The sequence below is a fragment of the Nannospalax galili genome, unplaced genomic scaffold (genome assembly GCF_000622305.1).
Source record: "Nannospalax galili isolate Female #2095 unplaced genomic scaffold, S.galili_v1.0 scaffold198, whole genome shotgun sequence".
Taxonomy (NCBI): domain Eukaryota; kingdom Metazoa; phylum Chordata; class Mammalia; order Rodentia; family Spalacidae; genus Nannospalax; species Nannospalax galili.
Genome location: NW_008341748.1, coordinates 1747316 through 1763106, shown reverse-complemented (window position 1 = coordinate 1763106; position 15791 = coordinate 1747316). Strand labels below are relative to the sequence as shown.

General features: G+C 40.7%; 1 pseudogene; it reads right to left on the bottom strand.

The window, feature by feature from the left end:
- Window positions 1-8984: 8984 nt before the first annotated feature.
- The window catches only part of LOC103737457, a 13188-nt pseudogene continuing 6381 nt past the window's right edge, over window positions 8985-15791 (bottom strand).

The following is a 15791-nucleotide window of genomic DNA, read 5'->3' as shown; positions in this document are numbered from 1 at the left end:
TCAGACATAGCCAAAATGTGGCATCACATTGTACTACCACACCCCTATACCGATTAACTGTGGACAGTCTGACTGTAAAGATGCCTTCCACTTCTGGCATCCTATGACTTATTAAATATAGTATTTGATGGCTGTTGTAAACATATAAGGCCTGACAGTTCTTTTTTAAAGCATTTTTTATTGAGCTTTTTACATTTCCCATTCAAATCCAGACCCCTCCCCTCCATGCCTCTCCCTCCACCCCGAACTCTATGCAATGACAGCTCTTGAGCAATGCATTATCCCTCAACAATCCATCTTGTACTCCTAAACACTCAAATTTGAGCATATTCTGATATTCCCAGCACAAATGTAAGATTGGAGCCATAAAAAGTCAGTGAAATAACCATTTGTCTAGTCTATTTTCCATTTTCATATCAACGCATTTGATACTATAAAATTTATTAAGAAAAGAAGTTTATGTTACTCACATTTCTTTATGTGGACATCTAAGAGCATGGCAGCAGCATCTGTTCAGCAGAAGCAGTCTTATTTCTGCATCATAACATGGTGCGTAATATCACAACCTGGAGAAAAGCAAGATGATAGCTGTTCTTATAAAGTTACAAATGTCATCATAATCGTATCTATTCCAAAGATTCTTCCTTCAAATATAACAACATATAACTTTGGGGATTATGTCTTTAAGACACAACACGTGAGGGTTGTATTAAAGCCATAGAGCATTTTATAAATGAAAAGTTATACCCTGCCTTCCAACTTTCATCTTATCCCCTTCTATTGGTCAGCTTTCCATCACCGTGACTATATACTGGAGAACTTAAACTGAAAGGAGGAAAGATTTGTTTTAGACCATGGTTTGAGAAGTTTCAGCATGTGATTGGCTGGTTGCTTTGATAACTATGGTAAGGAAGGAAAACCACTACAGAGAGCAAAGGATAGCGCAAAATCACACATCTTATGGCAGCCAGGAAGTGCAGAAAGAGTGAAAAGAAGGATATAAAGACATTCCAACTTTCTAGCCAACACCCTCAGTGGCACACTTCCTCCAACTAGGCCCCACATCCTAAAGTTCCCACCATCTTCCAATAGTGCCATCAAATTATGAATCCTTAAATGGACCGTTATGGAGTCAGGTAAATCAATTCAAATGTCTCTCCTTAGAACATTGATGGATTGGGGATGAAACCTTTGACATGTGAGTTTTGGAGGACATTCAAGATATAATCCATAACAACATCTCATAAAATTAAATAGTAACGTATTCTATGACTCATAAATCCCATTTTCAGGTACATACCCTTTCTCCAATGTAGAAAAGGAGCTATGCACAAGTATGATTTTTGTTACACTGAAAGAAGACTCAGTGGGTAAATGAGAAATAACAGTGGTTAATCACTATAATGTACCACAGTAAATAGCAATCAGGATCAATTATTTTAGCCAATGCACTTATTCTCTTTTATGTTTGTTTGTCTACTGGCATGAAGTAGTAATCTGAAGTTCTAATTCTAGTGGAATCATTGTTGTTTTACATGTGCTAAATATTCACCTCTGGGATAATAATATAATTTAGAAATGTTCCCCAAAGATCTATATATTAAAAGCTTGGTTGTTAGCCTATGGCACTCCTGTGAAGTAATGGAACTCTTAGTAGGTAGCGAAGGAATTTAGGTCACTGGGGACCTGCCTTTGAATGGAATGCTCAGATTGTGTCCCCTTCCCTTCTTTCTTTTTACTTCTCACCTCTCATGAGGTAAAGCAACCTTATCTGTCATGATGTACTGAATAAACATATGTTCAAAGCATCAGGGACAAGAGACCAGGGACTAAAATTTCTGAAACCATGAACCAAAACAAATATTTACTCTAACCTTATGCTTCCAGCGATGGAAATCTCTTATAAATAATAAGCTTCTAAAATAGCAGAACCCAGTATTGTGGAAATGAGGAGCAAAATGCAAATATTTTTGTAAATGGGATCACGAGGTAACATTCTCTTCATAACATTGTAATACTTGGCCCCATGTGCACTGGTTATGGAAGAAACAGCATTATATATTGGCATCCTGATTGAGAGTATAAACCATATCCTATAAGGCAGAATCCAAAACAGAGTGCTTTCTTCTAGGTAATGCTATACCAGATTTTCAAGAGTGAGTGCATTCTTCTCTTAAGCCAACTTCTCCTAGGTGTGATAGCACACAGAAAAGCCAGTGAAACCAATGTTACTCTGTATATTACTGCAGTCCTATTAGATAATGTGGATTCCTTTGATGGGTGTCATGTTGTGTGAGGGATATTAGTGGTATATATGTTATCAAATAAGACTGCTAACTGTAAAGGTAAGAGACATATAGAAGATAGGAAGACAAATCCAAGCTAGAGTAAAAATATATCCAAGAAAAGACCAGGAAGAAGAAAAAAAAATGCCTACTTTATAATAAAAAAGTATCTAATGTAATCATATATCCTGAACCATCATATTCTGATTTGCTTTTTATTTTACTGGGGCTCACAGATAATAGTTTCACTAGAGTCTCAAAGGAGAATTTATGTGGATTTTCAAATAATAATTGAATTCTTAAGACTTTGGGCAAGTGTACACACCTGTAGTCTCAGCATTCAGGAGATAGAAGTTTAGAAAATCAAGGACATTTTCATTACTTAACGAGTTCAATGCCAGTCCAGGCAATGTTAGACCCTGCCTCTGAATAAATAAATAAATAAATAAATAAATAAATAAATAAATAAATAAAATATAGAAATAAGCAAGTGAAAAATAAGAAGAGATCTTGGAAATGATTAAAAAGGAAGTGAAGGAAGGCATTTTGCTCCAGGAGATGGACATTGTGTACAGGGCATCAGGAAGCTGGAGATCAAGAAGTCAATTTTGTATTCTTTTTCTCAATACTAGAGTACTTTACTGGAATAGGTGCATTAGGAAACTGCCGCCTGACCTTTTGGCTCCAGACTCAGCGAAATGAATGCACTGAATGTTGCTTGCCTTTCATGTGGAACTGTACTCCCTTCAAGTATTTGTATCTGACTGGTGGTACCTAAAACATGCCCAATACCTGGTGTGCGTGGGAATCTGCAAAATTCAGCTTAGTTGTCAAGCTTCTATAATATAGGAAGGCATACATAAGGGGTTGGGTTGAGGTTATCAGAGCCAGTGCAACCTTCATTAAGAGTTCTCTCACTCAGTTTAGAGCTATGAACACTCAATCGTATTTTACTTCTAACTCACACTCTATCAGCTCCCTCCACTATGTTTCTTAAATGAGGAGAAGCCAATCTAAATCCTCATACATTTCCATGTCCCCTGAGTCCCTTGCATTAGCTGAAGTTTAACTTCATATTGATTAACCCAACAGTAAGTCCCCAACCCCCTGCATATGACTCTGCTTTCCACATCCAGAAGAATGGTAACATTCAGCTAGTTTCTTAGACTGTTTTGCTTCCCTAGAGTATGGATCCAGTATTATTGTCAATCTCTTCTGTACTGGAGCTTATATTATCTAATTGTATGTCAAGGGTCTGTTAAATTCCAAAATCTTTATTCCATAATGTCTTAGCATCTGATTCTAACTTCCTTTTCTTCTCCTTTCCACCACAAATTTTGGCTTTTATCATTTTTAAAGTTTTTATAGTTTTATTAGAATTTTGAAGAAAAAGAAATCCTCAGAGCAGGCAAGCTGGTAATCTTGGCAGCTGCCTTGAGGAGATGAATGGTAAGAAGAAAGAAAGAAAGCCATAGAGCCTGTCTGGGAGGTCAGACAAGTGGTATTTGTCTTGTTTTTAAGATCTGGTTTCAGTAAGTAGCCCTGCTGGCCTGGAACTCACTTTGTGAACCAAGCTGGCCTTGACCTTAATGATCCTTTGCCTCTGCCTACTGAGTGCTAAGATTATAGGTGTGAACCACCACACCTGCCTCTTGCCCTTTGTTCTTCTTCGTTTTAATCTACTGAATTTTTATGCTTTTCACACAATACATCTTGATCATATTTACACCTTCTCTCCTATCTGCACTCACTCATAACCCCCCACACCAGATTTCATGCATTCTGTCATATATGTTTAAGGCCTACTGAGTCAAGTTTGTGTCCCCAAATGTCCCTTAGTGAAAGTCCATCCACGGGAGCCTGGTCAGTCTATCTATTGTCACTCCCTTAAAGAATATGAACTCTCCCTCACTAGCAGTGATCAGTTACCAATAGTTCCTCAGCTAAGATTCTAGTTTCTTACCAATTTCCCCACTTCTATACTGGGTATCTCTCTTGTTTGAGCTTCCATGGCTCTTGTGCACGCTGCCACCATTGCTGTAAGTTTTTATGAGCAAGTTCCAAGCCGGCTGGAAAACTCTGTTTCCTTGTGGTCATCTACCTCCTCTAGCTCTTATAGCCTTTCCGCCCCCTCTTTCACAATGGTCCCTGAGTTCTGGGTGGTAGAAGTTTAATATAAGAGCCCTGTCCAGAGATATACCCTTCATAGTCTCGTATTCTCTACATTTGGCTATTTGTGACTCTGTTAACTACCCTCTGTTACATGAGGAAGCTTTGCTAGTGAGAATGAAGAGATGCGTTAGTATTCTCTCTACTCCTTGTTCCACTATGTTCCATGAGCCTTAAGTGTAGAGGTTCCTCTGTTGATGTGTCACTTTTAACAAATATTTTATTTATTGTTTTTGTTTAATACATATGTGTGTATTGCCTGCATGTATATAAGTGCACTCATGTTGTGCAATGCCTGTTGAGTACGGAAGAGGGCATTGGATCCCCTGGAACTAGCAGTATGGACAGTTGTTAGCTGTCATGTCAGTTCTGGGATTCACACACAGGTCTTCTTCAAGAATAGCTAGTGCTCTTAACCGCTAAACCATCTTTCCAGCCACAAGGGCTGGACATTTTCAGACACTTGTTCTCTGTGTGAGACCAGTTGTGGAATTCTCTAATAGTTTCTATCTGTTGCATAAAGAAGCTTCTTTGATTAGTGGTCAGAGATATACTTATATTTAAGGGTTTGGAACTAAGATCCACAAATGAGAGAGAACATACATCACTTGTCTTTCTGAGTGTTGTCCTTTATTCTTATTATGGAATCAAACTGGCCAAATCCCTTCTAATTGCTTTCCAATTTTATTTTTTTCTTATCTCTTTGTCTCTGTCTCTGTCCTTCTTTCCCTCTTTCTGTCTCTGTGTCTGTCTCTCTGTATGTGTACATGCCGTGGTGCATGAGGAGGTCAGAGCACAACATTTTGGTTGGTTCTCTCTTTCCATCATGTGAGTCTGAGGGATCCAACTTGGGTCATCATGTTGGTGAGAGATGGCTGCTGCTAAGCCTGACAACCTGAGTTTGATCCCAAGGATCCACGTGGTGGAAGGAGAGAACTGACTTCCACAAGTTGTTTTGACGTGTACACACACACACACACACACACACACACACACACACACACACAAAGTAAATAAATAAATGAAATAAAAATATTTTAATTAAAAGAAAAAAATTAGCATGGTGGTATATACCTGCAGTCCAAGCACTTGAGGGGTAGAGATAGGAAGTGCCAAAGTTCAAGGTCATCCTTGGCTACATAGCAAATTTTAGGACAGCCAGTGGTACATAAGATTCTGACTTTAAAAAAGTGGGGGAGGTGGCTGGGCTTATGGTTCTGTGGTAGAGCACTTTCTTAACATGTACAAAGTTCTGGGTTCAATCCACAGTACCACCAAAAGAAAAAGAAAGTCTAGATAAACAAAGTGGGACAGACGAAAGGTTTTGGGTCTTAGATTCAAGGGGGACATAGAGGTGGACTGTTCTTCTACAAGAGATTTATTATAAGTTATTGATGTCATAGATGGACAGGCAGGCAGCAGCATAGCAGAGGCGCTGAGGAGATATCAGGCCCACATGTCAGAGTTAACGTCCTTTTTATAGGTACTAGATGACAGGCAAGGGGAAGCAGATGAAAAAGTTTTTGATACACAGTTGGCCTTTGCTGAGGGCAGTTAGTGAGTAGTCAAAGAACATTGGTGCTCAATAAATATATACCAGAAAAGGAAGGCAAGAATTGAGAAAAACAACTTACTTTAGTTCTAGAAACAAAATCACTGTCGTTAAGGGAATTGCCACAGTTCATCCTAAGTGGAGGAGCATTACAAAGTGGCATGGTTGTGGCAAACAACAGGTATGTTACCTTTGCAAAACAGGAAAAAATTATTCTGCCACATCTAGAAGTATTTCTGAACTTAAATTTTAATCTTTTTTTCTCCCAAAGTACTGTTTCCCTTGAGTTCCTTTCCCCTGAGAATGTCTCATCTTTCAGGAGCCATCTGCTCAAGACTTTCAAGTTTTTTTTCTTTCTTTCTTTTTTTTTTTGAGGTTGTAAACCATAAAATTCTGTACAAGACTGATAACATGGAAAAATGTTTATATGTTAAGTACGAGAGACAAATTTGTGTGTACAGTAGAATAACAACTATGCAAACACACATGTCTATGCACAGAAACATCTAGAGGAACATTTAACATCAAAAGATTGAACAGTGGCATTTGGGTGGCAAACTGGTTCATCTTAAAATTCCCAAATTTTCCTTAATAAGCAGTAATTGTCAATTGCAGTGGGGAATACTTTCTTAAAAATACTCCAGTGGCTGGTGGTTGAGCAGTGAGTGTCAGGTCACTCATCAGCCATGACTCCACTTTGTCGGTCCTTCAGAGGGTGGTGGTAACCCATACTCAGGGATATAACTGTGCAGCACCAGCTCCGTCTTCTCCCTCTATCTTATCTCCTGGCCACACACACTATCGTGTGACTTCCAGGTGCATTGTTTCCCTTTCCTCCCAACTCTGGAGTCAGCTCTGCTTCCACAGGGCCCAGCAGAGGCTGTGAGGCAGTACGTCTTCCAAGAGCATGATGCCTTAGTATTGGGCACACGTGAACTCGGATGCTAATACTTTCCTGCTGTGGGGCATGCCACTCTAGTTACAAGTTATGGAGCTTTTCTTGTTACTCCAGCTCGAAGCATTCTCTCTCAACAGTTACTGCTAATATGAATTTCATACCTTAAAGGTGGGCAGTAACAGCGCAGACCATCTGTTCTTGTCTGTGCACCGTGGGAAAGCAGAATTACACGGTGGGTGCACAGCAACAATTGCAGATTTCAGTCAGGGTGTCCACCTCTTGCCTTTTCAGTTGGGATAGCAAGCCAAAAAAATAATTGCTTAAAAAAGTGTTAGTGATTGATAGCTGATGCCTTTGCTGAACTGCGGCAGTGATGGCCTGACTGAGCCCTAGCAGCTGGGGACTCTTGGATCAAGGGAGTGCTGCTCAAATGGTGTTTGACTGCTACTCACTCTGCCAAGCTAGGAAAATGGGCAATGGGCAGCAGCAACTCCTCTCACCCTGGGCCTAGCTAGAGTTGTCCTCTCCTCTCAGGAGAAATCAAGAACAAGGGCGGGAAAGCAGACACAGCAGGTAAAGAGGGACCTATGATTAGCAAAGTTCTGACAAACTGAAAACACTGTGGTTCCAGCACCCTGTCCCCAAATGCCATAATCCAGGCACAGAAGCCATGCAAAAGTGACTGTCACACAAATACAGGTGCAGGCAGAGCATATTCAAGCAAAGGAGAAACTAATACTGTAGACAGGAACCAACGATGTGGCTTGAAGAGCATGAGGGAGCCACTTAGCTGCCATGAAAACAGCAAACACTAGAAGCTCTGCTTCACTTAGTCTCCCAAAGAGAGAAAGGTTAAGAAGGAGGAGTAGCACTTGTGGCAAGCACTATTAGCAAAGGCACTCTCTCTCCTGGCTATAGGAGTCCCTCTTAGACCTTCTGCTGAACTCTTGAGACACTACAGACGGTAAATAGGCATATACACAAGTACATATGCGCCATGTCTGCAGATATATTTAAGTGGACATGCACACTGTGCTCAAATATAAACAGAAATCGACAGTCATATGTAAAAAAGCTAAATATAACATATAACACAGGCCTAGAATCAGCTCTTCGGTAGGAGGTGGAGAAAAGGGAGTGTCATCTGCTGACTATGTACACAATTTGTGGTGGGCAGAAAATGAAGGCATCAGTGTAAACAACTGAGATTAACTCCACAATACTGGCCCACAGGAAAACGTGATGCAACTCAAGTACAGAAATAGACCTCCTACCTTGCTTTTGTATAAGCCAAGCACGGTAGGCCACCCCTTCCCTCACAGAAAGACTATGGCGTTGTCTTGATCATGGGGGATTGCACCAGGCTGCTAAACGTTTCAGTTCTCAGAACTCATTTACTACCCCTTCCCTCCCTTTCAGGCTCTTGGGATTTTTGCTAGTCCACATCAGAGCCTAAGAGCTACCCAAACCACTCAACCACACAGGACCAAATGCAAAGCCTCCTGATAAGCAAGGTCCTTAGCTCTCTGTCCCCTTCTTTGACCCCAAGGTATATGAAGACTTATTTCTGTAAATATTTGGTACCTAATACATGATAGTTGTGGAATAATGCCACAGGAAGGCCCAAGAACAAGACATGCAGGGTGAGGGCAAGGGGCACTGAGCTGCCCTATGCATCTCAAAGCCAGAACTGTGACTTCCCATGCATTTATAGGGGTAGGAGAGGGATAGGCTGAACTGATGACTTCACTGGCTCTTCAGCAGCTAATACATTCAAAATTAAAGGGGTCTTGAGAGCCCCAGTATAACCTAGTCACAAGTTTGGTCACCCCTCTGGAAGAGCTTGGTAGAGTGAGCTGGGAAGGCTGAGTGCCAACTGAATCTCCAGCACCAAGATTTCTGAAGAAGCTCAGCCAAGTGTTCTCTTCTGAGCAGATGTACAGTACACCCATGGGAAGGCCATGTGAGAGGATGTTCTCCAGCCGAGTCAAATGGTCCAATCCCACTCTCATCTCAGTCCCCTCTGAGTTTTTCCTGTTGGCTGCCCTCATTGTAGAGAAATGGCTGGGCAGTGTCAGGATCACTCTTGAATGGTGGGTAACCAGAAAGCCATATTGGAACATGTGCTGTCAAAGGTCATGAACTTGGGGTTAAATTGCAGACAGGGACCCAGTGTGTTTACCATCTAGCACAACTACTTTTATACCACTCTCTCCATTCGAGTCATGGATCTTGCCATCTTCTGAACCAATCATAATAAATTGTGAATCTGGAGTAAATGAAGCCTCCAGTGTGACAGCTTTGCTGTTAGCATAACCCCCAAATGTGTGGATCACTACTCCTTTGAATGCATCAATGAGACGGATGAAGCTGCCATTGGTGGAAATGAGAATGAGTTTGCCATGGTTGTTGAATTTAAGTCCTGTCTACTTACAAGTTTGATCTTACTACATCTTAAAGGTTGCAAATTTTCCCTTATCAAAAGAACGAAGGTCATAAAATTTAACCATTTCTGAGTTGACACCTGCAGCAAAAATTAACCCTTCTGGATCAAAACAACAAACTGACTTTCCCTGGAGATCCATGTTTGAGGCCCTGGCAGTTAGGAGACCGGACATCCCAGCGATGAATGGTCTTATCAAGAGACCCAGAAACGAATGTGTCATCCACAGGTGACATGGACAAGGCCACCACCCTTTTGCTACATCCAAGGAAGTGTCTGATGTATTTGTTGTCATGCAAGGACAAGTAATGAATAGTATCTGTTTTGTTAGAGCTGTAAAAGACTGTGTTTCCTGCGTGAGTGTATCTGATGAGGTCCGCACCATATTTCTTACTGTATAGGCTTCTGTTTGGTTTGCCCTCCTGGCAGTTGTAGGGCACCGAGATGGAGTTAGCGTCGCTGCACGAGATGATCCTCTAGCCATTGGAGCTGAAGTCAAAGCAGTTGATCTTGTCCGAGTTCTCGCGGAACACCTTGGCTACGCAGAAGCTCCGCCGCACGCTCTCGATCAATTTCACGGTCAGCTTCAAGGCTACAGCGGCAGCAGCGCGGGGCCAGGCAGGCAGTGAGTGGCAAGGGTGGCTCAGCAGTCGGCCCCTGCCTCTTTCTCCGCGGGCAGTGCTCACCCGTACAGATGGTGGGGCCTAGCGGACCGTTCCTCCTCACAGTCAGCTCAGGCTCATTGCCTCTTTCATTCTTTATTAGAGATCCAATTCGATTCTGCATGTTAATTTTGATGCAAAATTCTCTTTAAGCCCATTTATTTCTCCTATTCCTCTATCAATAGTCCTACATCAGACCCGTGTTACTTATTCCTTAGACTAGAAAAACTTTCTAAAATGCTCTTCCAGCCACTTTGTGATTAATTGCTTAAATCTGTCTTCTCACCCTGACTTAAGCAGGTCTCCTTGAATAACCCACAAGCACATAAAATTGCTAACAGTACTAACTGAATGATTATCCACCAGAAGTATATTCTCTGAACTCTTCTCTAGCTCAGTCATCATTATCTTTGACTCAGTGTGCTCAAGTGCAAAATCAGACTCTTCCTCAGCTATTCTATTTTCTTCAATCACCAGTACCGAAACATCAAAACCTTTGTCTATGAAACTACCTGTGATAAATGTTTAGTCTTGAGTACTAACTTGGCCAAAACACAGAGCTCGGTTATTTTTATCAAACAGTAGTTTTGGTGCTACTTAAAGGCATCCTGTAGACAGTCATCGTATCTACAATCAATTGACTTTGAACAAAATTACCCTCCAAAATCTGGGTCTGCCTTGTCTATTTCCTTGCAAAACAGGAGGAGTGAAACTGAGGTTTCCCTTCAGAAGTTCTGGGGCTGGAGAGATGGCTGAGCACTTAAGAGCACTGGCTGCTTTTACAGAGGACCCAGGTTCAAATCCCAGCACCTACATGGTGGCTAACAGCCATCCATAGCTTCAGTTCCAGGGAATCCAATGCCTTCTTCTGTCCTCCTAGGGCATTGCATGACACACATGCACTTACATACATGCAGGCAATTACACATAAAATATTAAAAAAGAAGAAATTCTACCTAAAGAAATTCTACATGAACTTCTGTCTCAGTTTCTAGTCCGCTATTCTGTCCTGTAAGTTTTGAACTTGCCAGCCCTTACAATCACATAAACTGATTCAATTAAATAAATTGTCATATATTACTTATTACTTTTTACTTTTGTGAAATCATGTATATTTTGTTGCCATTTTACATTCTTATTTGTATGCAAAGAAAACCAACTGTGAAAGGAAAATTTAAAGAAATAAACTAAAAGAGTATGTCAGTGGTAGAACTTTGATTTGTACAACTCTGAATAGATTCAATGATATTCTTATTCCAAGTTTAGAAAAACATGGTATCTTAAGAGCAAAGAGTCCTATAGGCTTCTGAGAACCTGCTCATGAGATTCTAGGACAATGGTGTCATCATACAAAGTCCCGTGCAAAGTCAGGCAGACAAAAACCCAGAATAGAACTGGGGAAATGAACAGCAGACCCCAATCTTATCTGAAGAAGTATTGGCAACTGATGGCTGCTAGGTGAGGAAGAGCTGATCTTCCTAAAACAAGACACTCTCCATAGGCTGACTAGACCTCAGTGGATGGACTTGCATTGGGGAACATCTGGGGACACTGACTTGACAGAGTGGGCCTTGAAAGGGATGACATAATATATGGGATCCAGTGGGGGGGGCTATTGGGAGGGTGCTGGTGTTAATGGGGGTATAAAGATGATTAAGGTTGTTTAAGATGTTCTGTATGAAATCCACAAAAATTTAATAAAAAAAAATTGAAAAAAAAAAAGGAAAGGCCCTTCACGTTTCTCCTTAGCAAATTTCATCCATTTAAAACTTAAAAAAAAAAGAAAAAGAAAATCCAACATATTCAATAGAAAAAAAATTTATTTGTTAGTTGATTGTAATCTGCTTTATTTATTTATTTATTTATTTATTTATTTATTTATTTTGGTCGTTTTGAGACATGGTGGTCTCCTCATAGTCCCAGTTGGCCTGGAAGTCTTGAACACAGAGATCTGCTTATCTCTGCCTCCCAAGCATTGGGATTAAAGGTATGTGTGTGCCACTATGCCTGGCTTCATAATCTGCTTTTAAATTATATTTATGCATATTTATGCACTATACTTAATATTTTAATATTTAAATGCTTCCTCCTGGGTTTGTTCTGCAGAACACTGACTGATGATGGATAGTCTCTCTAATTCACCCACTCCACTGTTTGCACTGCCTTCTTTCTGCCTGCTTCATTATCTCTGGCCTCCTGAAATACTCTTAATTTGTGTCTTACCTGAGGTCATCCCAGTCCATTCTATTCACCACCTATGACTTTTTGATACTGGTACTTTTTTTCTGAAAATCTGATGTTAGTCTCTTGCTTAAGCTCTTCTATAGTAGGTGCTCAGCCTGTTTGAATGATTTCTCCCGGGGTCAGAAAACCAGTTCTTTAGCCCAGATAGAATACCAACAGACCAAAGAAGTGATTCCATTCGTGCCCACATTGCCATACAAGTGGGTTTGCCTGGCTGACTTACGGAAGCATTGCTGAGTCAAAAGCAGCTGCACCAGGAAGAGGGGTCAGGGTCTCTGCTGCGCCACTGAGGAGTTCCGAACCCCATTCAACCTTCTACTTCCTATACAGCCTCCCACTCCCAAGACCACTTGCAGCTGGAGCAGGACAGAGAGGCGACTGGACTCACAGGTGAAAGTTGTGTGACAATCTCTCCTCCCAAGAGGGATCGTTAACAGTCTTATCAGAGGGCTATCAGCTGCAATATTCTGCTTGTTTTGTTAGCATACTGAGGCCCTGGTTGTTCTGTGAGTTTGCCACAGCACCTCTGCTTCATGACGGTGATGGTCCAACAAGGTGGGAGGATATAGCTACACTATAGCCAATACTCACACATTATTTTCCTTGTTTTTAAGAGCTCATCTCTTTTGCACCTCAGGCTTTGCTACACTCTCATTCATTGAGGCCTTTAGGCCATACCAATTTCACCAGACCTATGATCCTGTTTCTACCTTTGCACACACTGTATTTAGCTATGTCCTTTGTACATAGCTAAACCTTTCTCTTCCTTGAAGACTTAAATATCCATCCTTGACCCTGACAATAGGTTCAATCCTCCTCATATACCTTTCCCTGAGTCCTGGTAGCTAATGATTAAGGTCATTAATCCTATGGTACTTAAATATGAAAAACACAATATGTAGGCCAATTTACAAAAAGATAGGTTCACTGTCACTTCTCTATTCATCATTTGGGAACTTTTTCAAGACATTATGTTTTGAAGCAGGCATTATCTGGGTGGTAGCTTTTGTTAACATTGAGTTGAAATTCACATGTTAAAAAAGCATATATTCAGGGCCTGGAGAAAAGGCTCAGCAGTTAAGAACACCTGCTCCTCTTGTAGAGGACCATAGTTTGGTTCCCCAAATCTATGTTGGGTGGCTCACAAATGCCCATGAGTCCAGCTCCAGGGCGCTTCACTTATGTGCTATATATACCCACACACAGACACACATATATGCACATAGTTTATCTCAGAGCCAAATATGAATGACTATGTGAAAACAATGTGAAAATAGTTTCATGAGGTTTTATAACCGAAGAACAAAGACAGTCATAAACTAAGTCACTTTTAAAGTACATTGCTGGAAACATCATGCACGTGGATTACAGCAAAGGGGAAAATCTCTGTTAGAGGTCTCAGATGCTGATAACGTTCTTTGCTTTTGGTTTGGTGAAAGGTAGGAATCTGTTTCTATATTCCAAAAGGATTTACTTAATAGTAGCAAGGATGGAAGTTAGAATAAACACAAAAGTGAACAAACAGTGTCTATTAAAGGGGCTAAGGATAGTTCAAGATAATTTGGCTGCAAACCTGCAACATTCCATCTTTCCATAATCAAGGGAGTTCAAATCAATCAGCCTTGCAGAATCTTTAACACAACTATGTTTCTTCAGTTCACACTACTCATAATTGCCTTTTATTGAGTATAGACCATATGCTGGGAACCATACTAAACACTATATTAATCCTCCATGCAGTTCTCAGGTAATTGTTAGTTCTCCATTTGTGGGGAAGGTGAAGTTTAGCAAGGTTGCATGACTTGGAAAAGGCTAAAATGGATACTTAAACTGGAATTTGAAACTGAATTGTCATTAATGATCTTCCCAATATAGACAGAAGGCAGTGAGTCTGGCCCTCCCAACAACCACTACCGTGTTGCCCATGTTATACCACAGTACTTGATGCCCTCCTAGAACACTATGCTTTTGACATGTATAAGGGAAAAACACATTTCTAGCAATATTTAGGTTTCCTTTTGAGATCTAAAATCACAGTCTCTTCCTAAAACCTCTCTTGACATCACCTGCAGAATTCATTTCTCTACTCTCAGATCACAATTACCTCAAGTCCCCAGCAGGACACTGGTCACATGTTTTGTTGTTGTTGTTTTCGTTGTTGTTGTTGTTTTTAAAATCTTTATTGAGAATTTCATACATGCATATAAGATGTTTAGATCACATCCATGCCTACTCCCTCCTCTCCAACACCTCCCTTATCTCCCCATCACTTTTTTCTGACAACTGTGTGTACTTTTTCTTTCTTTTCTTTCTCCTTTCCTTCCTTCCTTCCTTCCTTCCTTCCTTCCTTTCATGGGTTTTTTTGTGACTCTAACATTCCCCCCCTCTGAAGAGGTAACCTTAAACTCTTTTAGGGATTAGATAAAAGCTCCCAAATACTTTTGACATTTTTGGTCTTTGGAACAGAGTATGTTGCTAAGAGGCCCAAGGATCCAAGGACATTTTGCCTTTGAGCCATGAAACTGGCTACTTTTCTTTGGGGTCTTTTTATCCTAACTGCCTAGCCAATTCCTACCTCTTATTCTTGTCACACCATCCTCTGAAGAGGTTACCCAAATTGCTGATAGGGAATTGGGACACGGGCTGCTCTGGCTTCTTCCATGCTGAATAGGGACGTAGGGTGAGGCAATTGGAGTACCCCTTCAGTGGGTCTATCTAAAAGACTCCCAAATTGCATAACTCTTACTGTAGGGAGAAAAGAAAGTCCTTGACTGGTGAATGAGAGATGTGAAGGAGAAGTAAAGGCAAGAGTAGTCAGCATTACAAGTTCTAGACAGAGAACCAGAAAAAAGTCAGAACATGGCAAATTTCAAATGTTCATATCAGAGTCCACTGGGATTTCTTGACAAGAGCCTCCAAAAGCATCTCTCTTTTGGGTTCCTCCTCATTTTTCTTTTGTCTGCCAAGGCTGGATTTGAGACTAATGGACTCAGAGCTTTTCTAAAGCACTTTGATAGCTGTTGTAGTGGCGAGAATCAGTGTCATTTCCCTCTCAAGTCTTCTAGATAGGGGAGAAAACAAATTTTACCATCATTTTAGAACAATAGTGGGTTATCTCACTTAGCTACAGGTGGGCACTACAGTATTGCAGACAAAGATTTGAAGTCTTACCTCTGAGTAGCACTTTCTGCTTAGAAACAATATCATTAATGAGAAATAATTGTCTAAATAACATTTTATGGACTTAAGCCTAATGTCTGCAAAGTGTAATCCCTTGAACTCTTAAGAAAATATATGAATCACTTTAATCTTTGGTTATACTCTCCTTTTGGGTGTTTAAGACTATACAGTTGGTCCAAATAAACCAACTTATTTTAACTCTTCAGGTCATTGGAGGATCCGTTCCTTAGGGGTCACATAGACTTGGGAGGAGCCCCTGGCTCCTTTCTTTTACCAGTTCCATCTATGTGAAGATAAGTCAAAGGTCCTACTCGACCATGGCTGGCTTCACTTGGAAGCATGGAGGAAATGTTTCCTT